At 44.7% G+C, this 27149-nt stretch overlaps 1 long non-coding RNA gene and 1 pseudogene across 1 annotated transcript in view; one reads left to right on the top strand and one right to left on the bottom strand.

Moving 5' to 3' along the window:
* Positions 1-3232: 3232 nt before the first annotated feature.
* Positions 3233-27149, top strand: part of LOC126416603 (uncharacterized) — a 56867-nt gene continuing 32950 nt past the window's right edge. The window contains exon 1 of the long non-coding RNA XR_007575482.1: positions 3233-3367. This is a non-coding gene — a long non-coding RNA (uncharacterized LOC126416603). The remainder of the gene's footprint in view (positions 3368-27149) is intronic.
* Positions 13840-13957, bottom strand: LOC126417212 (5S ribosomal RNA; annotated as a pseudogene).

Here is a 27149-nt window from a genome sequence, read left to right as displayed (position 1 = left end):
ATACCAAGCTAAGCTGCAGCCACAGGTATGCTAAAATATGGTAACAAAACTCGCACTCTTAATTTGTGCTTTTGTAATCTGAATATTGTAGCCAGCTATGAATACTTTAACTGAACTTTGAAATTAAAGCAGTGAAATGGAATGATATTACTTTAGTGCTGGCGTTTGAATTTCAGCGACACTCGGGTTCATTTCGGAAAAGGAACGGACCCTGCTTGGCAATGCAATTGGGACCATGAGCAACAAAAGTTCATGCTAAGTTGCTGTATTTTAGTGATGCAAATGGAACGGTTTGAAAAGCTGAGGTCTGCCATACAGTTCTAAAACTTTACTTGCTTTCAGTCTTCCATTCACTTATTGTCGGCAATAGCTGTTGCAGAAGCTGGATGTTGGCGCGCCTTTTTCTAGACACAGTCACCAGGCGAAACGGCCTCTTGATGTGTGCCAGCTTATCTTTCCCGTCCGCGACACCGTGCCAAAAACTATCATAGCAAGTCGAGCGCAATTGCATGCAGCCAAACCCCGAAAGCGCGGCAACTCGCGGGAGCGTCACTCAGCGCACCTGCTCCACGGCCCTACTCCAGCCAGACTCTGCTCTGCCCGCGTTCCACGCGGCAGAACCAACACTACCAAAGATACTAAACACTTTGGGTCTCCACACGACCTATCGACGTAATCGTTCGATAGCATAGTTTTCCCTAGGCAAGATCCAGCTTAAAAATAAAAATAGTATTTACAAAACAAACCAATTATACATCGACATAAATATATAAGCATATATATACAAATTGTAAAACAATTACAATATATAAAGACACAGAAATGACATATCTTCAGGTAACAAAATAAGGAAAAAATTTATAGTACACTAGATGTAAATAGGAGGATATGCATTTACGGCGTTACAAGGTAGCATTGAGTATTGTGGAGGGTGGTTGTAAGAAATTGGATTAAATGTTTGGAAGGAATCATTCTTGAGTTGCAAAGGGCTACCAGCAGTCCAGGTAGAAAAATGACTATGTGTAGGGAGTTAAAAACAATGGGGTAAAATGATCGAGGAACCCCTCATAAGCCACACATTCCTGCTGGCAGTGCTAAGTGTTGCTTGAGATGGTGTAACAATAACGCCAGTGGACAGCGGATGACTGGAAGTAGTGATTTGTAGTGATGACTCTCGCTATTTTGTGGCAATGCGATAAAAGGGATAGGGTTCGGCGAATGCCTGGAGAACGTTAGTTACCATCATGGATAGTGCCAACAGTGTACTACAAAAGAGGTGGTGTTGCAGTATTGGGGTGTTACTCGTGGTTTTGGTGTGGTCCCTTATTGAGCGTAATGTGGAAGTATACGAATACATTTTACAGCATTGTGTACGCAGGCACGTAGACAGGATTTTGTCAAAAGCGTAAGGGACGAGGTCCGATTTATTGAAGAGGATGTTGTAAAGGCTTGTGTTGCTCACTTTATTCTGGAAACACTTTTATTTAATTATTAATTTTAATTCGCCTTCTGGAAGCTGTTATACAAATACTATTCGGTCCAAAATATTAAGCAAGAAAATGTTCTCCTAAATAACATATATCCTCAACACCAAAAATCTCAATTAAATATTTCTGTATTTGGCAGTATGATAACTTCTCTCTACTGCCAAACGAATTGAAATTCGATTATAATGTATTGCTTCTATGCTAACGAAGCACAACTCAGTCTTCTATTACAAGGTTCACTATCGCAGAGCAGAAGAATCTTAACGTTAGCCTGAATAATTTATAAAGTTAAAGGAGTTTAAATCTCTTTTGAAAATGGCCATCTTTCTCCTACTTCAATCTTGTATTTAAAATTACGAGTTACTCGAAATCAACTCATAATTTCTGCACAAATCAAAGCATCCTAAATTCCTCAATTCAGACCCAAATTTTGTTAACGTATCTTTCATTTCATAAAAATTCTTCAGTTTCTTTAAGGGGGATAGGACGTCAAATGGACCGACTTGGAGCAGGGGAGACACCACAGGACATTTTAAATTCCACTGTCGATACTTTTACAAATAAATTCATAAAACTTTGTCAACATGACCATGAAGGATTCAGGATTCACACTCGTAGCAGTAAAAGCTCAAAAACATAAGGAAATAATTTTTTTTACATGTGAAATTTCATAATTTTTTCACATACTATTGGCTTCATTTGTTGCTATAGGTACACTTTTCTTCATAAGTAAGAGAGATTCTTCGATGAATTTTGCACAGCATACAAATCATACTTACAGGTGTATGAAACTCTAGAATTTGTTTATGGAAAAATGAATGAGCAGTCACATTTTAAACTTCATGTTTACGAGAAATTCAAATTTTATAATTATTTATCTCAACTTTTACCACAGATTTTAGTAGATTTGGAAAATTCTAGAGCTTTGCATTAAGGAGTTTGTGTTTAACAAGCAGTGCAAAATCCGCGGAAGAATCTCGTTTACTTACGAAGAAAAGTGTGGCTATTGCAACAAATGAAGCCAATAGTAAGTGAAAAAAGTATGAAATTTCACAGGTAAAAAAAAATTATTTCCTTATGTTTTTGAGCTTTTACTGCTACGAGTATGAATCCTGAATCCTTCCCGGTCATGTTGATAAAGTTTTGTGAATTTACTTGTGAAAGTATACACAGTGGAAATCAAAATGCCCTGTGGTGCCTCTCCTGCTCCAAGTTGACCCATTTGACGTCCTGCCCCCCTTAAATGAGAAGGGAACTTTTTTAGAAAAACATTATTACTGATAGAGCGCGCGTCTGCCTCATTCTGCAGTCGGAGAGCACGCTCACTGATAATAGACACACATTGCGTGTGTCTGACCAGCAGTCATTCCTTGTCACGTGACGCTGCTATCACCTGGATCGGACCATATCGATAGTAGATCGAAGCCATAATGTTCTGGCCGATCAGTGTATCCTCTAAGGGAAGTACCTTCAGAATACGCTCATACAGTCTCTTTCCCACTCCTAGCCGATCGCTTCCTTCCGAAATCCCGAGGCACAAGTCGCTTCCTCTTCCGTACAGTGAAAATGAGCCACCAGGGTGGCATTTGCGTGGCGCAATCTGTCCGCCCGGCGGCGGCGGCGGCGGCGGCAGCTGGCGGGCTCCAGGCGCCGCGGATGTCGCAAGGCGTCGCTGACGGCGGGCCGCCTTATCGCTGCCGGGCCTTATATACCTGCGTCGGAGCGCGCGGGCGCACAGTAGCTCACGATGCTTCGCCCAGCCCGCCTCTGCACTTGCCTACTGCCTCTGCTGCTCCTCTGGCCAGCGGGAGCGCAGCCGCCGTCTCCCCAGCCGCCGCCGCTGCCGCAGGACGCCGGCGAGGCAGCCCGCCACGGCAGGTGTCAGTACCACACGGCTCCATTCTAGCTCCTCTTTTAGCTCTCTCCGTCATACAAAAAAATGGTTCAAATGGCTCTGAGCACTATGGGACTTAACTTCTAAGGTCATCAGACCCCTAGAACTTAGAACTACTTCAACCTAACTAACCGTAGGACATCACACACATCCATACCCGAGGCAGGATTCGAACCTGCGACCATAGCGGTCGCGGGGTTCCAGACTGTAGCGCCTAGAACCGCTCGGCCACCCCGGCCGGTTCCATCATACACCAGGCACACTTCGCTCTACGAGGTGTGATGAAAAAGTAACGGAAATTTTTGTTTTTCTTAAAGATTCTTTAGTTCCCCATCGGTATCAACTTGGCCCCTTTCAGCCACTTCTGCCAGCGCTTTTTCCAATCTTGGAAGCACTTCTAGAACTCGCTTTTCGTTATGATGCTCAGCTCCTTCAGCGATTCTGTTTGCCGGCCGCTGTGGCCGAGCGGTTCTAGGCGCTACAGTCCGGAACCTCACTGCTGTTACGGTCGCAGGTTCGAATCCTGCTTCAGGTGTGGATGTGTGTGATGTCCATAGGTTAGTTAGGTTTAAGTAGTTCTAAGTCTAGGGGACTGATGACCTCAGATGTTAAGTCCGATAGTGCTTAGAGCCATTTGAACCATTTGATTCTGTTTTTATCTCATCGGTGGTGGCAAAACGACGTCCTTTCGTGGTTCTCTTCAGCCTCGGGAGTAGAAAGAAGTAGAAGCGGTCCATGTCCGACGAATACGGTAGCTGAGGCACCGTAACGGTTTTTTTTTTCTTTTTTTTGCCAAAATATCACGAACAAGCATTGAGGTGTGAGCGGGTGCGTCGTCTTGTTGCAATTTCCACGAGTGGTTTTGCCTTCTGGTGGATTTCTTCGGATTGCTTGATGTAAACGGCACATAACTTCCAGCTAGTATTCCTTATGCACTGTACGACCACAGGGCAGTAATTCGGGATGCACTACCTTTCCTTTTCTAAAGTAAAAATTCGCCGATCACTCGACACACGTACAAGCTTTTTGACTGTCAACAATAAACAAAATATCCAAAAATGCCAACATACATCAGGAACATGTGTACCAACAAGAAAGAGTTGGACAATCGGATCTTTGAAGCTCGCAAAATTAAAAAGAATTGCCGTTACTTTTTTATCACACCTCGTATGTTGTTCTTCTCTCTTTCTTTTCATTATCCCCTGCCCTCATTCTTTCCTACTCATACCAGCGAAAAAATGCTCGTATCGGAGCAGGAAAAAGGCGAATAAGCTCCTGTTTAAAAGACTCTGACTGAAAAGTGGGACTGCAACTGCCTCATATATTATCTTCCTCAGCACCTTTAAAATGTTGGCGTGCGAACATACCCTGAGGTGACCAGATTAATGGAATACTTCATAACGTCACGTCATTGTTTTTTTTTTTTTTTTTATTGCCCGGCGTAGTGCAGCAGCTCGACGTGGCATGACTCAACAAGTCGTTGGAAGTCCGCTGAAGAAATACTGAACCATTCTCCCTCTATAGGCGTCCACAACTGCCAAACTGTTGCCGGATTTTGTGCATGAACTGATCTCTCGATTCTGTCCCATAAATGAGCGATTTGTCCAGAATATTCTCCAAACCAATCGCCAACAACTGTGGGCTCGTGACTGGTCGCATTGCCATCCATCAAAATTCCATCGGTGTTTTGGAACACGAAGTCCATGAATGGCTGCAGATGGTCTCCAAGTAGGCGAACATAACCCCAGTCAATGATCGGTTCAGTTGGAACAAAGAAGCCACCCTATTCCATGCAGACAACCCATGCCATTACGGATCCACCACGAGCCTGCACAGTGGCTTGTTGCCAACTTGGGTCCATGGCTTCTTGGGGTCTGCGCCACAGTGAAACATTACCATCAGCTCTTACCAACTGAAATCAGGACTTACCTGATCAGACGAAGGTTTTCCGGGCGCCTAGGGTCCAGCGGTATGGTCACGAGCCTAGGAGGGGGGGGGGGGGGGCGGGGAGTGCTGCAGGCTGTGTCGTGCTGTTAACAAAGGCATTCGCGTCGGTCGTCTGCTACGATAGCCCATTAACGCCAAATTCTGCAGCCCTGTCGTAATGGATACGTTCGTCGTACGCTCTTCGTTGATTTCTGAAGTTATCTCACGAAATGTTGCTTGCATGTTAGCACTGACAATTCAATTCAAACACTTCTGCTCTCGGTCGTTAAGTGAAGGCCGACGGCCACTGTTTTTTCCGTGGTGAGAGATAGTGCCTGAAATTTGGTATTCTCGGCACAGTCTTGACACTGTGGTTCTCAGAATATTAAATGCCGTAACGATTTCCGAAATGGAATGCCCCATGCGTCTAGCTGCAACTGCCATTCCGCCCTCAGTGTCTATTACTTCCCGTCGTGCGACCATAATCACTGCTGTCACCATTTCACACGAATGATCTGAGTGCAAAAGGCAGCTCCGCCAATGCGCTTCCCTTTTATACCTCGTGCATGCCATATTATCGCCCTCTGTACATGTGCATATCGCTATCCTATGACTTTTGTCAGCTCGGTTTACTGGCGTCCTTTTCAAAAAATGGTTCAAATGGCTCTGAGCACTATGGGACTTAACATCTGAGCTCATCAGTCCCCTAGAACTTAGAACTGCTTAAACCTAACTAACCTAAGGACATCACACACATCCATGCCCGAGGCAGGATTCGAACCTGCGACCGTAGCGGTCGCGCGGTTCCGGACTGAAACGCCTAAAACCGCTTGGCCACCTCGGCCGGTGCGTCCTTTTCAACATGCGACTCACCTCTCACTGTCACAAGCTCCTCTAACTGTAACTCACTCACACCGCCTAGTCCACCGCCGTACGTCGCTCATACCCGTCAACTCCCACTTGTCCATTCTCACTCGCTCATTCAGCCCAGTTCATTATCTCTTTGTATCTCTCTGTCACTGTCTCCTGTCTCCCAGCCACAGTCTCCATCTTTCTGTCCTTCTATTACTGTCTCTTCTCACTGTCACTGTCTCCCTTTGCTCTCTCTTACTGCTCCTGTCTCATTCATTCCTTCCCAATGCTGCTTTTCCTTCTCAATTCACATCTCTCTCTTCCTCACTGTCATTGTGATAGGCCCTCTTATTATCACTTGCTTCCGCTGTCTTCTTCTCTCTGCCCTCGCTCCCCTTTCACTGTCTCCCTCACTCCTTCCCTAGCAATGTTCTGTCACTCTCAACTGTGTTCCACTCCCACTACGTTCCCCTCTTTCTCTCTCATTTGCAGAATTTACTACTTACCGTCTTTTTGGCACTGCCAGTGTCTTCTTCTCTCTCAGCATAAGAAACTGCGAATACATTTACAAACCAAACGTTGTTTAGAAAATTCTGAAAGGTTCCGAGGAACGTAGAATGAGATACCCGTTCTGTGCTCTGACAGGAGAATTTTCCGCTGTTCCCTTCTTTTTCCTGCTACGCAAGACATGTCAATCATACGAAAATAACTTTATGGCTCAGTAAAATTTTGGTACTTTACTTACGTGGAATTGAAATAAGGCAAAAACGATGTAATTTTATATCTCAGACCGGATTTTACGTACACAAAAATTTTGCATGTGCTTCATTACTACAACATGGGTTTTTCAGAAACCTCCAGATGATAACGGAGACGCTTTACAGCACAATTATTTGTGCTATGTCACTTTATAAACTACATTTTCTCTACAGACTGGATTTTACGTGCGTATTTGAAGTGTACAAATAGGGAACTTTGATCTCTGTATCTCGGAAACGGATAAAGATGTCACGAAAATTTTCAAGGTTGTTGAAGATCCGAATCTAAGGAACACATCGTAAAAATTACAGTCATTTGCTGTGCTATTCGTCTGGAATCCACGACTCAGTTACGGCACCCAAAAACCATGTTCCTCGATAACGAATAAATATTTTTGCAAACGGGAAGACGGCAGTTCTAGATAAATGCCTAGATAACTTACCGTTAAAATTTGAGCAATTTCCTGCAGTTAGTTATTTAGATACTATCTCCTGATGACGCCGAAAAAATGGTGAAAAACGCTTTTTTCGAGTTTTCTCAGGAAGCACCAAAGAAATAAAATGTGTCTCCACAAGCCACTTTAGGAGCACCGTAAATCACGTGTAATGCAAAGAGGACCAACCCATTTGCTCCGTTTACCACAGCTGGAGGAAGTGAGTAGTATTCAAACTTTGTCCCTGTGGTGTAGGATAGTGACAGTAAGACGATCCCCCTTTTGGGTGTACAAATGGCCCCTACGCCAGAGGCTATCTGAAACACTAGCTAGCTACCAACAACAGAATCGCGGGAAAGGCCCCGAAAAAAATCTGTTTTTATGCGCGGCGTTTTGAAACGTATTTGTGGTGCATGCTGTCCCATGCGTACTGATACACCAACATCTATACTCCGTAAGCCATCTTCCGAAAGGTAATTGTGTACCATTGTCACTATCCCCATCACTGTTCCAGTGGCGAATCGCGCGTGAGAAAAACGATTGCTGGTAAGACTTCGTGTGGGCTCGAATCTCTCTGATTCTGTGTTCATGTACTTTTTCGCGAGATATGCGTAGGAGTTTTGGTTGACTCTTCTAGTACCGCATACCCTCCGAACTTTAACAGTGATGCACAATGCCTCTCTTCCAGAGTCTACTGCCGGAGTTTACTGAGCATACCCGTGACTCTTTTTGCTTACTACACAAATCTGTGATGAAATTTCTTTAAGTATTCTCTGTTTCGTCTACCAGTCCTATCTAGTACGGATCCCACAATGACGAACAGAATTCAAGTAACTGGCGAAGGTTAGTTTTTTGCAGGCTATCTCATTCGTGGGTGGACTACACTTACCGAGGATTCTTCCAATCTTAGTGTGACATCTGTCCTGCCTTACCAGCGATTAGTTTAGGCGTTCCTTAAACGTTAAATCGCTTCTTACACGTATTTCCATACGTTTAATGGAAGTAGCTGCTTCCAGTACCGTTAGGCCTACTTGCTTTGCTGTCATGTCAAAATAAAATAACAAGTCTTTCCAGTTGATAATGAACAATAAGTTACATTTGTTTATGTTAAGGCTCAGCTGCTTATCCCTGCGCCTCTGCAGGTCTTCCAGCATTTCGCAACAGTTTTCTAGTATCGCGAAGTCTTTGTGTACAACAACATCAATCGCGAAGGACCTTATGCGGCTTCCGGAATTCTCCACTATTTCATTTATACAGGGTGATTAAGCTGCCCTACCGTTTTAAGCTAACCGTAATGCTATACCTAGCCTGCAATCATCTGGGGTGAGATTTTTGCATTCTCTCGCTCGCTAAGCGCTCACTATTACTCCTACAGAAAAAATTGTTCATGATCTTTTTGTAGGAAATTTAATGTAGTTAAATTTTGTTGCGGGATACGTTTTCGCTACAGGCCGTAGTTTTCGTGTTATTCAAGAAAAACCTACAGAAGTGACTTTCGATCGCACCTCCACTCCCACAGTCAGCCCCCAATGGCCAGGTTTCCTAGTAGTTCATGGCACTCTCTCCTACCACAGTACAAAAATTTCCTACTACACGAAGTGTTCCCAATATTCGGCCTTTTTTATCTCTGTTGATTGTGTTATTGCGCCACCAGCATAGTCGGCTATTTCGTTAACATTATTAATTTAAACGTGTCGGAGAGGATAACGAAAGAAAAATGACTTTTCGGAACGTTACGCTAAAACTAATTACGTTGACAATTCTTACAAGCGCAGTAGTTTCGTATTTAGAACACCAGACGAATACAGCAATGTAACTGTTTATTTTAAGCTCTTAAAATTTACTAAATTGTTACGTAAAAGCTGCGCAAACGTCAGATTTACAATTTGTAAGGGCTCAACGAAACCGGCGGCGTAATAAGGCCAGTCAGTGAAGACGAAAAAAGGTCGAACATGGGAAATAATCTGTGCAGTCGTAATTTTTTTTACAGTGGTAGGAGGGCGTGACATGGACTAAAGATATCCTAGTACAAAATTTAACTACATTAAGTTTCCTACAAAAGGATCGTGCTCATTTTTTTTTCATTTTTTCTCTAGGGCAAAGAGAGTGAGAGTATGAAAATCTCGCCCGTGGTTTTCGAAGGTCAGACATAACACTGCGGGTTGTATAAAACGACATCCGTAGGGGCAGGTAAGCTACCCTGTAGTCAGGGCTTTCACACTAAAGCGCCTAAGAAACTGGTATAGGTATCCGTATTTGAATACAGAGATATGTAAACAGGCGGAATACGGCGCTGCGGGCAGAAACGCCTATGTAACACAACAAGTGTCTGACGCACAGATCGGTTACTGCTGCTACAATGGCGGGTTGTCAACATTACAAATGTAATGTATTGCGAATACATAGAAAGAAGGATCCTTTATTGTATGATTATATGATAGCGGAACAAACACTGGTAGCAGTTACTTCTGTAAAATATCTGGGAGTATGCGTGCGGAACGATTTGAAGTGGAATGATCACATAAAATTAAGTGTTGGTAAGGCGGGTACCAGGTTGAGATTCATTGGGAGAGTGCTTAGAAAATGTAGTCCATCAACAAAGGAGGTGGCTTACAAAACTCTCGTTCGACCTATACTTGAGTATTGCTCATCAGTGTGGGATCCGTACCAGATCGGTTTGACGGAGGAGATAGAGAAGATCCAAAGAAGAGCGGCGCGTTTCGTCACAGGATTATTTGGTAACCGTGATAGCGTTACGGAGATGTTTAATAAACTCAAGTGGCAGACTCTGCAAGAGAGGCGCTCTGCATCGCGGTGTAGCTTGCTCGCCAGGTTTCGAGAGGATGCGTTTCTGGATGAGGTATCGAATATATTGCTTCCCCCTACTTATACCTCCCGAGGAGATCACGAATGTAAAATTAGAGAGATTAGAGCGCGCACGGAGGCTTTCAGACAGTCGTTCTTCCCGCGAACCATACGCGACTGGAACAGGAAATGGAGGTAATGACAGTGGCACGTAAAATGCCCTCCGCCACACACCTTTGGGTGGCTTGCGGAGTATAAATGTAGATGTAGATGTAGATGTATGTGAGGTTGAAGATGGTGTTACAATCGGCACACGAGCGATGGGACACAGTATCTCCGAAGTAGCGACGAAATGGGGATTTTCCCGTACGACAATTTCACGAGTGTACCGTGAATACCAGGAATCCGGGAAAACATCAAATCTCCGACATCGCTGTGGCCGGAAAAAGATCCTGCAAGAACGAAACCAACGACGCCTGAAGAGGATCGTTCAACGTGAGAGAAGTGCAACCCTTCCGCAAACAGCTGCAGATTTCAATGCTGGGCTATCAACGAGAGTCAGCGTGCAAACCATTCAGCGAAACGTCATCGACATGGGCTTTCGGAGCCGAAGGCTCACTTGTCTGCCCTTGATGACTGCACGACAGAAAGCTTTACGCCTTGCCTGGGCCCGTCAACACCGACAATGTACTATTGATGTCTGAAGACATGTTGCCTGATCGGACGAGTCTCCTTCCGAATTGTGTCGAGTGGATGGACGTGTACGGGTATGGAGACAACCTCATGACTCCATGGACCCTGCATGCCAGCATGGGACTATTCACACTGGTTGAGGCTCTGAAATGGTGTGGGGCATGTGCAGTTGGAGTGATTTGGGACCCCTGATACGCCTAGATATGACTCTTTCAGGTGACACGTACGTAAGCATCCTGTCTGATCACCTGCATCCATTCATAACCATTGTGCATTTCGACGGACTTGAGAAATTCCAGGGGCACAATGCGACTCCTCATAAGTCCAGAATTGCTACAGAGGCGCACCAGGAACACTCTTATGAGTTTGAACACTTCTACTGGGCACCAAACTCCCCAGACATTAACATTATTGAGCATGTCTGGGGTGCCTTCCAACGTGCTGTTCAGAAGAGAACTCCATTCCCTCGGATTTATGGACAGCCGTGCAGGATTATGCTGTCAGTTCCCTCCAGCAGTACTTCAGACATTAGTCGAGTCCATGCCACGTCGTGTTGCGGTACTTCTGCGTGCTCACGGGGGTCCTACACAATATTAGGTAAGTGTACCAGTTTCTTTGGCTTTTCACTCTATTATCGAGAAACAGAGGAGAGTGTGGCTCTAAGCGCTATGGGACTTAACATCAGAGATCATCAGTCCCCTAGAACTTAGAACTACTTAAACCTAACTGACTTAAGGATATCACACAGATCCATGCCCGAGGCAGGATTCGAACCTGCGACCGTAGCAGTCGCGCAGTTCCGGACTGAAGCGCCTAGAATCGCTCGGCCACCGAGGCCGGCGGAGAGTGTGTCACGGATATGGTAAGAAAAGACGTTTTTCCGTTGCTGCGAGACCTTTTCCCAAAATTCCAATCACCAACTTCCTCCTCCAAAGGCGAAAATGTAGGGAGAGATGACCATCGTGAAAGAATATGAGAAATCAGAGCTCGTGCCGAAAGATTCGGGCGTTCATTTTTCCAGCGTGTTGTTTGAACCAGCAACGGTCGTGAAATAGCCTGAAAATGGTTCTGTGATCCCTATGCCAAACTGTTAAGTGTGAATTGGAGATTAGTCATGGCGATACGGATGTAAATGCCAGAGATAAAATATGTGGTATGTGACAGAAAAAAATCTTAAGACTGGCTGGGGATCACATTCTGGGACTTTTTTTTTTTTAAGGGCTCCAGCCTCCACTTGCTTTCGATCTCCGTTTCGTGACCATCTGAAACAACGAGCCAAGCTACTGTTTTACACAAAATTGTAAGTCAACAGATAATGCTATTTGCAGAATGGTTCTGTTTATACAGCTTTTTAAAGTAGTCCTGATGTGGGTCTTTCGATCAAATGGGTACACTAAAATACAACATTCTCAAAAAAATGGCTCTGAGCACTATGGGACTTAACATCTATGGTCATCAGTCCCCTAGAACTTAGAACTACTTAAAGCTAACTAACCTAAGGACAGCACACAACACCCAGCCATCACGAGGCAGAGAAAATCCCTGACCCCGCCGGGAATCGAACCCGGGAACCCGGGCGTGGGAAGCGAGAACGCTGCCGCACGACCACGAGATGCGGGCTACAACATTCTCATTAAAATTGTTTTAGACTACGAGGGCACTTCAGAAACTAAATTACACATTATTATGGCAGCCTAAGTAACTTTTATTGAATGCTGTACTTCACATTAAAGTGACCCAGATACAAGACACTGTTTTTCAACATAGTCATCAAGTCTCGGCAAACAGCGGTTGGAACGTCCTGCAAATTGCTTAGTTTCTCGACGATAGAAATCCACTCGTTGGTCACGGAGCCATCCGAGACCTGCTGTGTGAATGCCCTTATCGTCGGAAAATCTGCGATTACTGCGAATCAGTTACCCTAATGCCTGTACACTCTCGTCTGTGGTCGATGTCGATAGGCCTCCTTCCCGATCATTGCCACTCACGTCTGTGTGGCCCTGGTCATATTGTTGGCAGCATTTCACTGCGGCTGGGGGCGACACTGCATTTGGCCCATACACCGCCAGCAGTTCACATTGAATCTAGTAGTGTAAAAACTTTACTCTCCAGCGCACTTCAACTTCGAAGCACGTTCCCATTTGCTGCCCTATTTCACTTCGACACTACGTATGATCGACCTGTCATCCGTACCGCAACACAACTGTGTGTGCAAGAGACCCAGAACAAGTACCCTCTTCTGACAATATGCAATTCATGTTGCACAATAGTCTTAGCATTGGACGACATGTGACACTAACTGTTGTGAATTCGCCTTGTATTTATTGCCAATAGGGATCGATCTTACGTTTGTGAAAGTTTATACATTGCTCGCTCTTTTTCAACAGTTAGGAAATAGTCAGCAAAATTCCTAAGTGGCCACATGTTGTGAATGTGGTAACTAAATACTGCTACTAATTCAGCCAAAACATCCACAGTAACAGAAAAATGTCCCCCCTGCTGTGATTCCTTACCATTGGCTGATTTGTTTGATAAGATGGCATTATAACAAGGATGTGACAGCACAGTAAGAAATAAGAAATAACATTTATTAAGAATATATTACAAAATGGTGCTTTAATTGACACAGTGTGATGCGTGGCACTTGACGTCCCAATCTTAATACAGCAGTAAGTAAATAATTTTGTCTCTCGGCAGTCTGTTAGATTGCAAGTATCACTAACAGTAAAGTTCACAGACGGTCTGTTACTGATTTTAGTTCTCTTTAAATGAACTGAACTGAACTCCTTCCGAACAGGCCATGAAGGCCCAACGGTACCGACCGGCCGCCGTGTCATCCTCAGCCTACAGGCGTCACTGGATGTGGATAAAAGAAGCATGTGGTCAGCACACCGCTCTCCCGGCCGTATGTCAGTTTCCGGGACCGAGGCCTCTACTTCTCAATCAAGTAGCTCCTCAGTTTGCCTCACAAGGGCTGAGTGCACCCCGCTTGCCAACAGCGCTCGGCAGACTGGATGGTCACCCATCCAAGTGCTAGCCCAGCCCAACAGCGCTTAATTTTGGTGATCTGACGGGAACCAGTATTACCACTGCGGCAAGGCCGTTGGCAGTTCTCTGTAAATAGCGACTGATAAGTCAGAGGGTAGTTTCCAGAGTACTGTACTGAGCTGAGGCAGGCCGTGCACTGAACTGTCTGATGCTGGTTTGTAGCTGTCTGATTGCTAATGCGAAACTGAGTGCCACCGACATGTTGTGTTTTGGTACCTGTTGGCTGAAAGATTTGCATGAACGGCAGTACAAGGCGGAAGCAAAGTATTCTGCTGCTGGCAGCATTTAAAAACGTAGCCGGCCGAAGTGGCCGTGCGGTTAAAGGCGCTGCAGTCTGGAACCGCAAGACCGCTACGGTCGCAGGTTCGAATCCTGCCTAGGGCATGGATGTTTGTGATGTCCTTAGGTTAGTTAGGTTTAACTAGTTCTAAGTTCTAGGGGACCAATGACCCATAGTGCTCAGAGCCATTTGAACCATTTTAAAAACGTACCTGTACAGAGACAAACTGTGACGAGAGTCTTAGGAGCTAGCAGGCAGGCAACCCCTTGAAACCGCTCCTATTCCACATTGCTGCTATTAGGTGCAAGAGCATCAGCGTAGCAAGCCTACATGAACCTAGGAATCTGGCCTACAGGTGCAGGTACATTTTAATGGGCTTAAATAAAGCAGACATGTGGCACCAGGGGTGTTGCCGAACAAGATGGTCTCAGACGGATCTTTTGCCATTTTATTCACGCATGTGTCTTCACTGCACCTCCCCATGATCACACCACAGGAGGGAGCGGAACAGGAGCGCTGAAGAAGTATAAACACCCTTTTTTGCTACGTATCATTTTTCATATTTCGTCAAATGGTTTTGAACGGATCCTAGTGGCTGAAAATAATACACGAGAGCAAAAATTATGGCCGTACTGCACTACAAAGGGGTGCTATCACGTTCAATGGCGTTGCTTGCTCACGATGTCCTTTGGGAAGAATTGAACTGTGTAGAGGAGGGGGAGGTCAGCAGTGTCAAAGGCTGTCAACGACATCGTCCTATCAGTAATCAGGCAGAGAACTGTCGTTCTCGATTGCTTACTGTGTTGAATCAATGTACCAAAGAAAGGAGAGGTTTAACTGACGCTCATTACGCCACAAAAAAAAAGTTCAAATGTATATGAAATCTTGTGGGACTTAACTGCAAAGCTCATCAGTCCGTAAGCTTACACACTACTTAACCTAAATTATCCTAAGGACAAGCGCACACACCCATGCCCGAGGGAGGACTCGAACCTCCGCCGGGGCCAGCCACACAGTCCATGACTGCAGCGCCTAAGACCGCTCGGTAAATCCCGCGCGTTTACGCCACCCCCGAAGGCCTTCTCGTGTTGATTCTCAGCGGAGGCGTGTCTGACAAGTTTTACTCAGCCACCCGTAAGAAAATCGCACGATTTCAACGCTGGACGCGACTATTCGACCTTTGTAGAGACTTCAGAAGAAGGGCTAAAATGAAATTACAATGAAATGAATTCCCTTAGCTGCATACAGGCATTGATACAAGTCAACGGGGACAGTTAAAAATGTGTACCCCGACTAGGACTGGAACCCGGGATCTCCTGCTTACATGGCAGACGTTCTATCCATCCATTTTGTTCGCTTTTGTTCGTTGAATCTGCTCGGGGCGGACGTCGTAAGACATCCGTTTTAGTTCGTCGTTGATCGATTGACTCAGTTTTTTTGTTACAGAGGGCAGCTAACCCTCTGACCGAACACGCTGAGATACCGTGCCGGCTCCATCTGAGCCACCGAGGACACAGTGCGACTGCAGGGACTTATCTCTGGCACGCCTCCCGTGAGACTGACATTCCCAACTTAATGTCCTGCACTATATTTGTGGTGTCACCGCCAGACACCACACTTGCTAGGTGGTAGCTTAAATCGGCCGCGGTCCATTTAGTACATGTCGGACCCGCGTGTCGCCACTGTGTGATCGCAGACCGAGCGCCACCACAAGGCAGGTCTCGAGATACGGACGAGCACTCGCCCCAGTTGTACGGACGACATTGCTAGCGACTATACGGACAAAGCCTTCCTCTCATTTGCCGAGAGGCAGTTAGAATAGCCTTCTGCTAAGTCCATGGCTACGACCTAGCAAGGCGCCATTAGCCTTACATAGTTTGAGAGTTATCGTATAAATGTCTCAAGAAGAACGATGTGTACAACAATGATTAAAAGTTAAGTATAAAGCAGCTACGTACTTTTCTTGCTACCATTCAATAGTTATCCCGTTCCAGACTTCACGCCAGTCGGCGTGTGTGTACGCGTGCCTTTCTTTCGGCTACCCGTCACTGTGGACTGGCTGCCTTAGCAGTCCACATCAATATTCATAGTGCCCCTGCCCATCATACTCATTACTCGCGGCTTTACTGCGATTCCCGTAAGAGTTCGGGCACTGTCTGTGCATCCGCACGTAAGAAGATGGCCAAATGGCAGGTGAGCCTCAACTATATATATATATATATATATATATATATATATATATATATATATATATATATATATATGAAGATGGTATCTGTTCCTTCGGACATGTTCGAAAGAACAGATACCATCTTCATATATATAAAGGGCTGAAATGCTGGTAAGAGGGTGCGAGACGACCTTCCCATTGCGTGATACGTCACACGGGCATAATTGTGGTAAAATTTAGTGCACTTTATTAATGCACCTTACACCTCACATGACCTTCTGAACTATGGGCTTTTTTTCGCACCTGTCGACGTCTTGAACTGTTACCAAATTCGAGGGTGACGTCACAGGACGCCACACTTTTGCATCAGTACAGAGGATGTACGCACTTTTGAGCAAAACATCAAACTTCTACGTCACAATGGGAAACAATTACGGAGTTTCGAAAAAGTGAAAAAATATTCAAATGTGTGTGAATTCCTAATGGACCAAACTGCCGAGGTCATCGGTCCCTAGACTTACACACTACTTAAACAAACTTATACTAAGAACAACACACACACACACACACACGCCCGAGGGAGGACTCGAACCTCCGGTGGGAGGGGCGCAATCCGTGACATGGCGCCTCAAACCGCGCGGCCACTCAGCGCGGGCAAAAAAGTGACTCTGTAATTGTGCAGTGCAGTCTAGTTATGCTCATGTGAAGAGACTTGCACAGGATATATTAACGTGGAGAGCTGCAGTCTTCAGACCAAAGAGAACAACAATAACAGTCTACCAATTTTAGCTTCCTCCATAGCTTCTTAGCATGACGGGCGCGACAAAATGAATCTCCAAAGTGTTCTCATGCTGGCCACAAGGCCGATAAAGGGGTTCTTGTGGTACGCCATTCCACTTCGCCAGCAGTGCGGTTGACAACTGTTGGATGGTTGTTAGCGAAGTGGATTTGCTGCAATGCGTCTCCCCAACGCCTCCCACACGTGGACGATTTAAGTAGGAACAAGGCGCAGGCCAGCCCATTCGCCGGATATCCTCTCGTTCCAAGAACTCCGCCAACTGCTCTATTTGATGCGGTCGCGTGTTGTCATTCTTAAACATGAAGTCATGGTCGAAAGCAACCCCCAAAAGGCGCACATGGGAAAGGAGTACGTTGACCGGTGAGTGTAACGTGTTCAAAGATTTGGAGTTGAGTGCGTCCATGCAACATTATGCCTCCCCACACCATAACGATGGTGTTCGGCAATCTTGGTGAGTGCATTACGTGTTCCTACCTCTCGCCATATGAGGGTTCGTCCAGAATCACTACTCGGGCTGAATCTCCTCTCCTCCGACAAGAGCACGAGATCCCACTCTTCTTTGGTCCAATCCCTGCCCCCTTGGCAGCATTGCAAACGTTGCCATCTATGTGCGCGTGTCAACTAAACATAACGTACTGCAAAGTGACCACTCCCGTGTAGTCACTGTACCACTGTGGAGCGTGATATTACGTGCCTTGCAGTCTTGTTAAACGTGGTTGCAACTGTACCCGCTGTTTGACGTGGGTCCCATCTCGCCTGTTCCCAGGGCTGGTTCGAGAAAATTTTTCCTCATATGTGACTTAGCATTTCCCATGGAAACCTTCCACCCGTGCCAGTTTTCGCAAAGAACTGTGATACGTACAGTACACAAATCTTGCTCTTGGCTCCCCTCTCAGCCTGGTGCTCCAAGCAGCCAGCTACTAATTGTGGTAGGTCCTGTTTAGAAATCTTGCATTTGTGGCATCTCTGCCGCCCCATTCAGCTTGACGCCCAAAACAGCGGCTTGTGTCATTTGTGCCTTAAACCGGTCCTGCTTGGCGCACAAAGTAGCTGTCATCTGCTGCTATACTCGACCATGGTCGATCACGTCCTCTCCTCCGGGAAACAGTGTCTGTAATGCGGAATGTTCTCTATGCACATGAAACAATGCTGTGAGCAATACCAAACTCCTCGGCTACATTCGTCACTCTTTCTTGTCATCTTCCATTTTCCCGATATTCTTCCCTCATTTCGAGTGAAGTCGTCCAAATGTAGTCTCCGGTCCACTTTGTAATGAAGAACATTGACAAACACTGTTTTCTCCCACTTCTTCAGCTGCCTCATGTTGCAGGGCCAGCCCCATTTGGAGATATTGTCACGCTGGGCTCATGCCATATAACGTACAGCATGTTAAGGGGAGCCGGACGTGCCTATCCTTCCCATGTTAAAATCACTAGGTTTGAGGAACATTTATGAATAAACTACCAAATAGAAATATTTGAATTTTTTTTTACATATAGAGTAGTTTAGTATTGCAGTTATGACAGAGGGATTTTGGAGTATCTTTTCTAGTTTCCTTCCAATTATTTTTTTTATTAATGACCCAAATTTTTTTACAAATAATTGCTTTATAATTAAACTGAAATGAAACTACTGAACATATTGTCAAATGGCTGTGTTACAATGTAAGTTTGACCACTAGGAGTGCTGTATAAAAATTTCATCTCTCTAGCTTGAGTGGATTCTGAGAAAATGTTGCTTATATTCGAAAAATTCTAATTTACGGGAAATGGCTATCAAAGTTTCTCAATACATTCCTGCACTATAGGATGGATTATCAGGCTCTTCTTCATCATCCTCCAAAAGCTTCCTCTTCTGTCTTCTTTTCTGGCCTGTTGTTCCATCATACTTCATATGCCTTTCTCTTCTTTCTGCTCCTCTTATCCTTTCTCTCTCAATATTTCTTACTGCTCGTACAGTGTTCACCCCGGCTGTAAATCCTAATGCCTTTAGAACTTCACACTTCACACTGTTCCCTTGTTTGTAGGTTGCTATTTCATCATAAATGCCAAAGTGCAGTGTTTTTATGCTTACAAACACCCTTTATGAATCACTTTCCAAATCAAATTGTTTACGCTCTCATTAGGATTCTGCGTCTTTCCATGTAGACATTTGTGTAACAATTCTGACTGTGCTAAGTCATGAAAAATTGGTTTTATTGTTCCCTCCTGATTCTTGTACATACTGCATATTACCCGCTTTACACAAGAAGTATAGGGCTAATACTACCAACAACAGGCGCAACACTGAACTAATTCGAAACGGTAAACAGCAAAGAGACGATGTTCCGCGCTCTTATTCATTGTAGTATCGCAACTTGGTATTAGTGTTAATTTTCTTTTCCCTACGTTCTTCCTCATCTTATATACACGGTTATTAAAACGTGGCATCATAACCAGAACAAAAGTGTACGACAATATTAAATGGAGCAAGATGTTCGAAATTCTGAGGAAAATAGGAGTAAGCTGTAAGGAAATACGGGTAATATTTGTCACAGAAAACAATGTAGCCAACCGTTGCACACTCGCTGTATGCGTAACATAAGGCGCTGTATGCGTAACAGGCCGAGAAAATCCCAAGCAGTTCGCCAGGAAGTCACGAGAGGGTGTTAGATGCATTCAGCGGCAGCCCATTTCCTCTGCAGGCGTGGGGGAAAATGGTAACAACTCCACTTCTAGGGCGATTAGAACAATAATTCAAAGCTTACATTAAAGAGGAATGTTCCAATTAATTTTCGGTAGCAAAAAAAAAAATCGTAATTTTTTGGATTTGACCACCTCCGGCTCCCCTTAAGGATTGTATAAGGGACAGTCAAATGACAACCCAGCACTCGACACAATGGGACGCTGTAATGGTTCCATTCAAAAGTAATCACTACAGGCGTTAAGACATTTGTCGCACTGGGGGGGGGGGGGGGGGGGGGACTGGACGACCAATTCCTGTTTCGTAGACCGCGGTCGGTCGCTGACGAATCCAAAATCACTCTCAATTCTTGCACTTTCTCATCTGACTGAATCAGATGTTCACGCATGTCTTTCTTCGGGCATCCAGAGAAGTGAAAATCTCACAGTGTACGATCCGCACTGTACGGAGGATGTCGTAGGTTTCCCAACAAAATTACTGAAGCGTAGCCTTCATACTGTCGTCAGCGAGAGGGCTGGTGTTGTCGTGCAACGGGACGAGTCCGTCGGACAGCGTTCCGAGGCGTTTTGCCTTAAGGTGCTTCGCAGTATCTGCTAAGTGTCTTCATAGTGCTGCACCTTACTTGGTGCCACCATTTCGCGCGGTTCCAGACTGTAGCGCCTAGAACTGCTCGGCCACCGCGGCCGGCGTCCGATAAGGTCACGATGACCTTCTTCGACTGAAAGAGCCGTCTACTCGTCGAGTTCCTCGAGTGTAGAACCACAATCAGTGCGCAGCACTTTGAAGACACTTTGCAGATACTACGACGCACCCTAAAGTCAAAACGCCCAAGAATGCTGTCGGACAGAATTATTCTGTTACACGATGATGTCCGCCTCCACGCTGCCAATCGGATGAAGCCCACGCTTCAGCGACTTGTTTGGGAAACACTACAACAACCTCCGCGCAGCCCGTATCGTTCAACATACGATTTTCACATCTATGGCGATCTGAAGAAAGACAACGTTGGTTTCAGTCAGACGAGAAAGTGCAAGAGTGGGCACATTTGTGGAGTCTTTACCGGCCCATCACTGTTTACGAAACAGCATTTCATCGTCTCGTTTCCCAGTGGGATAAATGTCTTGACGCATGTGGTGATTACTTTTGAATGGAACCAATCCACGGCTCCGTTGTGGCTGGTGTTCGGTTTTCAGTTTAGTGCCCCTCATAGTAGGGAAGACGAATGGTCGACTTCGGTTTTTTGGGGAATTTTTAGGAAAGTGTGGGCCATCTGTAAAGGACACCGCGTATAGGACACTAGTGCGATCCATTCTTGAATACTGCACCAGGTCGGATTAAAGGAAGGCATCGAAGCATTTCAGAGGCGGGCTGCTAGAATTGTTACCGGTAGGTTCGGACAACACGCAAGTACTGAGGAGATGCTTCGGAAACTCAACTGAGTATTCCTGAAGGGAAGGCGACGTTCTTTCGAGAAACACTATAGAGAAAATTTAGAGAACTGGCATTTCATTCATTTGCACTGAGTTGTTAATACGTTATGTTAGTTTGTCTGTCTCGTCCTCAGGTTTCGATCAAAAATATGTCTAAAATAAACTGCAGTGGGACCTTGCTATAACAAAATTCAAAGGACCTTGAAATTTATGTTAGTATAAACGAGTGTCGTTGTAACCGAGAGCCGCGCGGAGTGGCCACGCGGTTTAAGGCACCACGTCACGCACGGATTGCGCGGCCTCTCCCGCCGGAGGTTCGAGTCCTCCCTAGCGCATGGGTGTGTGTGTTGTTCTTACAAGGGAACCTCCCCATCGCACCCCCCTCAGATTTAGTTATAAGTTGGCACAGTGGATAGGCCTTGAAAAACTGAACATAGGTCAATCGAGAAAACAGGAAGAAGTTGTGTGGAACTATGAAAAAAATAAGCAAAATATACAAACTCAGTAATCCATGTGCAAGATATGCAACATCAAGGAGAGTGTGAGCTCAGGAGCGCCGTGGTCCCGTGGTTAGCGTGAGCAGCTGCGGAGCAAGAGATCCTTGGTTCAAGTCTTCCCTCGAGTGAAAAGTTTATTTTTTTATTTTCAGACAATTATTACCTGTCCGACCGTCCGTCCGATGCGAGGTAACTGCGTCGTAGTATGGGAACACATAATCAACTTACCTCTCCAAAATTCCCGGACATGTTCAGATTTGCTTGGACGTATGCAGGATTTGACGGTCTACACACGGAAAAATTTGAAAACGTTAAAAACATATGTTTTGACAGAGCACAGGGAAAACTGTGCGACTGTGAAACTGTTGCATTCATTCGTTGCAGTTTATGTGACGAACTCTTATGTTTTCTTCACTTTTTTGGAAGTGATTATCGCATCCACAAGAAAACCTAAATCGGGCAAGGTAGAAGAATACTTTTATCCATTCGCCAAGTGTATAAGTTAGGTAGGTCGACAACATATTCCTGTCATTTTACGCACATGCCGTCACCATTGTCATATAGAATATATCAGACGTGTTTTCCTGTGGAGGAATCGGTTGACCTATGACCTTGCAATCAAATGTTTTCTGTTCCCATTGGAGAGGCACGTCCTTTCGTCTACTAATCGCACGGTTTTGCGGTGCGGTCGCAAAACACACACACTAAACTTATTACAATGAACAGAGACGTCAATGAACGAACGGACAGATCATAACTTTGCGAAAATAAAGAAAGCAAACTTTTTTCTCGAGGGCAGACTTGAACCAAGGACCTCCCATTCCGTAACTGCTCACGCTAACCACGGGATCACGGCGCTCCTGAACTCACACTCTCCTTGATGTTGCATATCTTGCACATGGACTACTCAGTTTGTATATTTTGCTTATTTTTTTCATAGTTCCATCCAACTTCTTCCTGTTTTCTCGATTGATCCGTGTTCAGTTTTTCAAGGCCTATCCACAGTGCCAACTCATAACTAAGTCTGAGGGGGGTGCGATGGGGACGTTCCCTCGTTAGCATAAGATAGATTAAGTAGTGTGTAGGGACCGATGACCTCATCAGTTTGGTCCCTTAGGAATTCACACACATTTGAACATTTTTGTAACCGAGATTCGTATTTTCAGTCTGTTGTGATGGCGCACGGAAAAGAACAAATTTAGTCAGTCTTGTTTTGTTTTACATACAGTATTCACTCTTAAGCTTACATGAATACAGTATATACAGCAGTATGTCGAGAACTCACCAGACTTCTTTACTTAGGAGTGAAGTAATGTCATTTTACTCTGTTGTCCGTTTGCCCAATACACACTTTTTAAATTGTGCTCCATGTTCATTATTTCATTAGCAATTTCACTGCTCTCTCTCCTAGTTTCATAGAACATGTTCACAGTTCTAACGGCTTCTAAAGTGTCACTCACAGTTGAGGTAGGCACTTTATTTATTTCTTCTTCCTCTTGTTCTTCGTCTCCCCCTTTCGCTTCAACGTCATTGTGGCCCTGTGTCTTCACTTCATTTGCAATTTCGTCTTCAGTTTGTGCTTCGGTTGTAACAAGGCCATCATCTATTGTTGCATACATTTCATAGTCGCACTGATTGAGAATATCACAGTCGATTGCTGGCAGCGGCAAATCATCAGTGTCACTGAACGTGTCTTCAGTTTCAACGGCATTTATTCCTTTAGTTGTGATCCCAACATGATGGAAACAGTTCTTGATGACCTGGCTCCGAGCTTTGGTAATACACCTGATCGCATCCATCAGAGTATTATAATAATCCTGCTTTTTTTCCAATACTTTGTATTATTTTCAGTAATGCGAGCTTGCGATAGTGGCATTTCAGACTCCTCATTACTCCTTCGCACATGGTCTCCAATAAGCCTGCCGTATTTGCAGAAAGATAAACAAGCTTGATATTCTCAAGACCAGAGAGTGCGGGATGTGCTGGACAGTTGTCAACAAGAACCAGTATCTCACTTTTCTGACTTCTAAGCTCCAATTCTAAAACCTTATTTCAGTTTCAAAGGTCATCCAGGACTTTTTGTGAGCATTGTAATGCACAGGCAGATTTTTTTTATATACTTAAAACACCAAGGATTTTTTGGTTTACGTATCACGAGCATTTTTTCTTCCCAGTTCCATCTGCCGCTTAGCACAGGCCAGAACTGTTATTCGTTCTCTAGGTAAATCGCACCAAAACATTTTTCGCCCTTGAATTTCAGAGTTTTGTCAGGTCTCGCCTGCATTACAGATGTCATAGTTTGCATATCCTCACGAATTGTAGACCACATATTAGTGAGCCATTGTTGGATTGTTTCAGTATTCACACTGCTGCCTTCACCGCTTGTTATCTCCCCCCTCCTTCCTAATTCCACCTATTGTTCACAATAAGTAAAGTCTTTTATGAAAAATATGATAGGAGCGAAGATTACAATAAACTTTCCAGTTTTTACTTAGCTTTTCGTTCAGAGTTGGATCCAGTTCTTCTGGTCTAGGGGTCTGATTCTTGAAGCTGAAATTCTCACGCTTTTAGGTCCTCGTGGTTGAATTGATTTAAATAAATCTGAAGATTGTTGTTGCTGAATTTTTGTTCTTACGTTAATATATTTTGCCACATTTTATTATATCGTACAGTCTTTTGAATTTTCATATTAACAAAGCCGAAATTATATTGTTCACCCAAAACACAGAAATATGCCCAATCACACCAGAGGCATGCTTACTACTACTTCACTCTGCGGTAACAACCATATTCCAAAGGGTTTCCAATTTCCCTTGATATATGATTTTCTATTAATTTCGATTATTATTTCATAAATGAATCCAGAAATAAGCGTAGTAAACAGTACTAGATTGCATAATAATAATACAATTTTTAAGTGTGTCAAATAATTTATAATTTCAAATGTTTCTAAAAAAGATAATTTTAACTGTACATTCGGAACAAGTACTGAAATGGAAATAAGCGTTTGGCGTCATTGGCCTGGAGGCCCCTTACGGGGCAGGTCCGGCCGCCTTGGTGCAGGTCTTATTACTTTCGACGCCACATTGGGCGACCTGCGCGCCGGATGGGGATGAAATGATGATGAAGACAGCACAATATCCAGTCCCTGAGTGGAGAAAATCCCCGACCCAGCCGGGAATCGATCCCGGGCCCGTAGCATGGCAATCCGTCACGGTGACCACTTTTTTTCTCATTTTGTTCGTTTTCATTCGTTGCGTCTGCTCGGGGCAGATGTCGCAAGACACCCGTGTCAGTTCGTCGTTGATCCATTAACTCAGTTTTTTTTATTACAGAGGGCAACCCCTCTGACCGAACACACTGAGCTACCGTGCCGGCGTCCACTCAGCTATCTTTTTTTTTATCTCATTTTCTTCGTCTTCGTTCTTTGTATGTGCTCGGGGCGGACGTCGCAAGACACCCCTTGATCCATTAACTCAGTTTCTTTTTTTTTTTTTATTACAGAGGGCAGCTAACCCTCTGACCGAACACGCTGCGTTACCGTGCCGGCGTTATCGGGGCGGAAGGAGCTAGTAGTTATCGATTGTAACATCGAAAAATGAAGTAATTCCTTTTCGTAAATTTTTAGCTTGAAATATAAGATACGAACCGCACAACAAGCCTGAAAGAGTGGTTCAGTGTGGCGCGGTGGAGGGATGAAGTTGACTGCGGTAGTTCAAATGGTTCAAATGGCTCTGAGCACTATGGGACATAACTGCTGAGGTCATGAGTTCCCTAGAACTTAGAACTACTTAAGCCTAACTTAAGGACATCACACACATCCAAGCCCGAGGCAGGATTCGAACCTGCGACCGTACCGGTCGTGCGGTTCCAGACTGTAGTGCCTAAAACCGCTCGGCCACTCCGGCCGGCGACTGCGGTAGTCGTCGTGGGGTTGTGGACTACTGCGGCTGTGACGAGGACGGAGCCTCTCCGTCGTTTCTAGGCCCCTGTTTAACATACAATACAATACAAATAATGCAACAATATTTTTCTCCGGCAATTTCGGTTGAATAAATGCAGCATTTGTTGGGGAACATCGTGGAATGTTCCCACATCAGCTGTTATTGCTTCATGAACTTCCGTTGGTGACGGCACTGTAAGTAGCCTTCAAAATGGCGTCTGTAACGGAGGTGCTTTCCAAGCAGGGAGCTGTCATTGAGTTACTTTTGGCTGGAAACCAAAGCATCGTAGATATTCAGAGGCGCTTGCGGAATGTCTAGAGACCTGGCAGTGAACAAAAGCACGGTGAGCCGTTGGGCGAGGCGTCTGCTATCATCTCAACAAGGTCGCACAAACCAGTCCAAACCGTCCGCGTGCCGGCTACTCCCAAGAAGTTGAAGAAACGGCTTCAGCCTTTATGTCGCCACAGAAATGCAAACGAACTTCTTCCTTTTCATGGCAACACAAGGCCCCTCACAAGTCTACGCACCCGAAAGGAGCTCACAAAACTTCATTGGACTGTTCTTGCTCATCAACCTAACAGCTCGGACATTGCACCTACCGCCTTGCATCTACTTAGGCCGCTGAAGGATGCGCAAACAAAACGTAAACAAAACGCAGTCTTTGGTTAGCCTTCCCCACAACATTTTCTATGTGTTCCTTCCACATTCAGTTGTTCGTAATTGAAATACCTAGGTATTTGGTTGAATTTACGGCTTTTAGATTAGACTTATTTATCATGCAACCGAAGTTTGACTAATTCATTTTAGCACTCATGTGGATGACCTCACACTTTTCGTTGTTTAGGGTCAATTGCCAATTTTCACACCATTCAGATATCTTAATCTAAATCGTTCTGCAATTTTTTTTTATCTTCTGATGACTTTATTAGTCGATAAACGACGGCGTCCTCTGCAAACAACCTAAGACGGCTGCTCAGATTGTCTCCCAGATCGTGTATATAGATAATGAACAGCAAAGGGCCTATAACACTACCTTGGGGAACGCCAGAAATCACTTCTGTTTTACTCGATGACTTTCCGTCAATTACTGTGAACTGTGACCTCTCTGACAGGAAATCACAAATCCAGTCACATAACTGAGACGATATTCCATAAGCACGCAATTTCATTACAAGCCTCTTCTGTTGTACAGTGTCAAAAGCATTCCGGAAATCCAGAAATACGGAATCAATCTGAAATTCCTCGTCAATAACACTCAACACTTCATGTGAATAAAGAGCTATTGTGTTTCACAGGAACATTGTTTTCTAAACCCATGTTGACTGTGTGTCAAAGGACAGTTTTCTTCGAGGTAATTCACAATGTTTGAACACAATATATGTTCTAAAATCCTACTGCATATCGACGTTAACGATATAGGCCTGTAATTTAGTGGATTACTCCTACTACC

This window comes from Schistocerca serialis, chromosome 8, assembly GCF_023864345.2.
Source record: "Schistocerca serialis cubense isolate TAMUIC-IGC-003099 chromosome 8, iqSchSeri2.2, whole genome shotgun sequence".
Taxonomy (NCBI): Eukaryota; Metazoa; Arthropoda; class Insecta; order Orthoptera; family Acrididae; genus Schistocerca; species Schistocerca serialis.
Note: the sequence above shows the minus strand (reverse complement) of the source record. Positions and strands in the feature narration are given on the sequence as shown.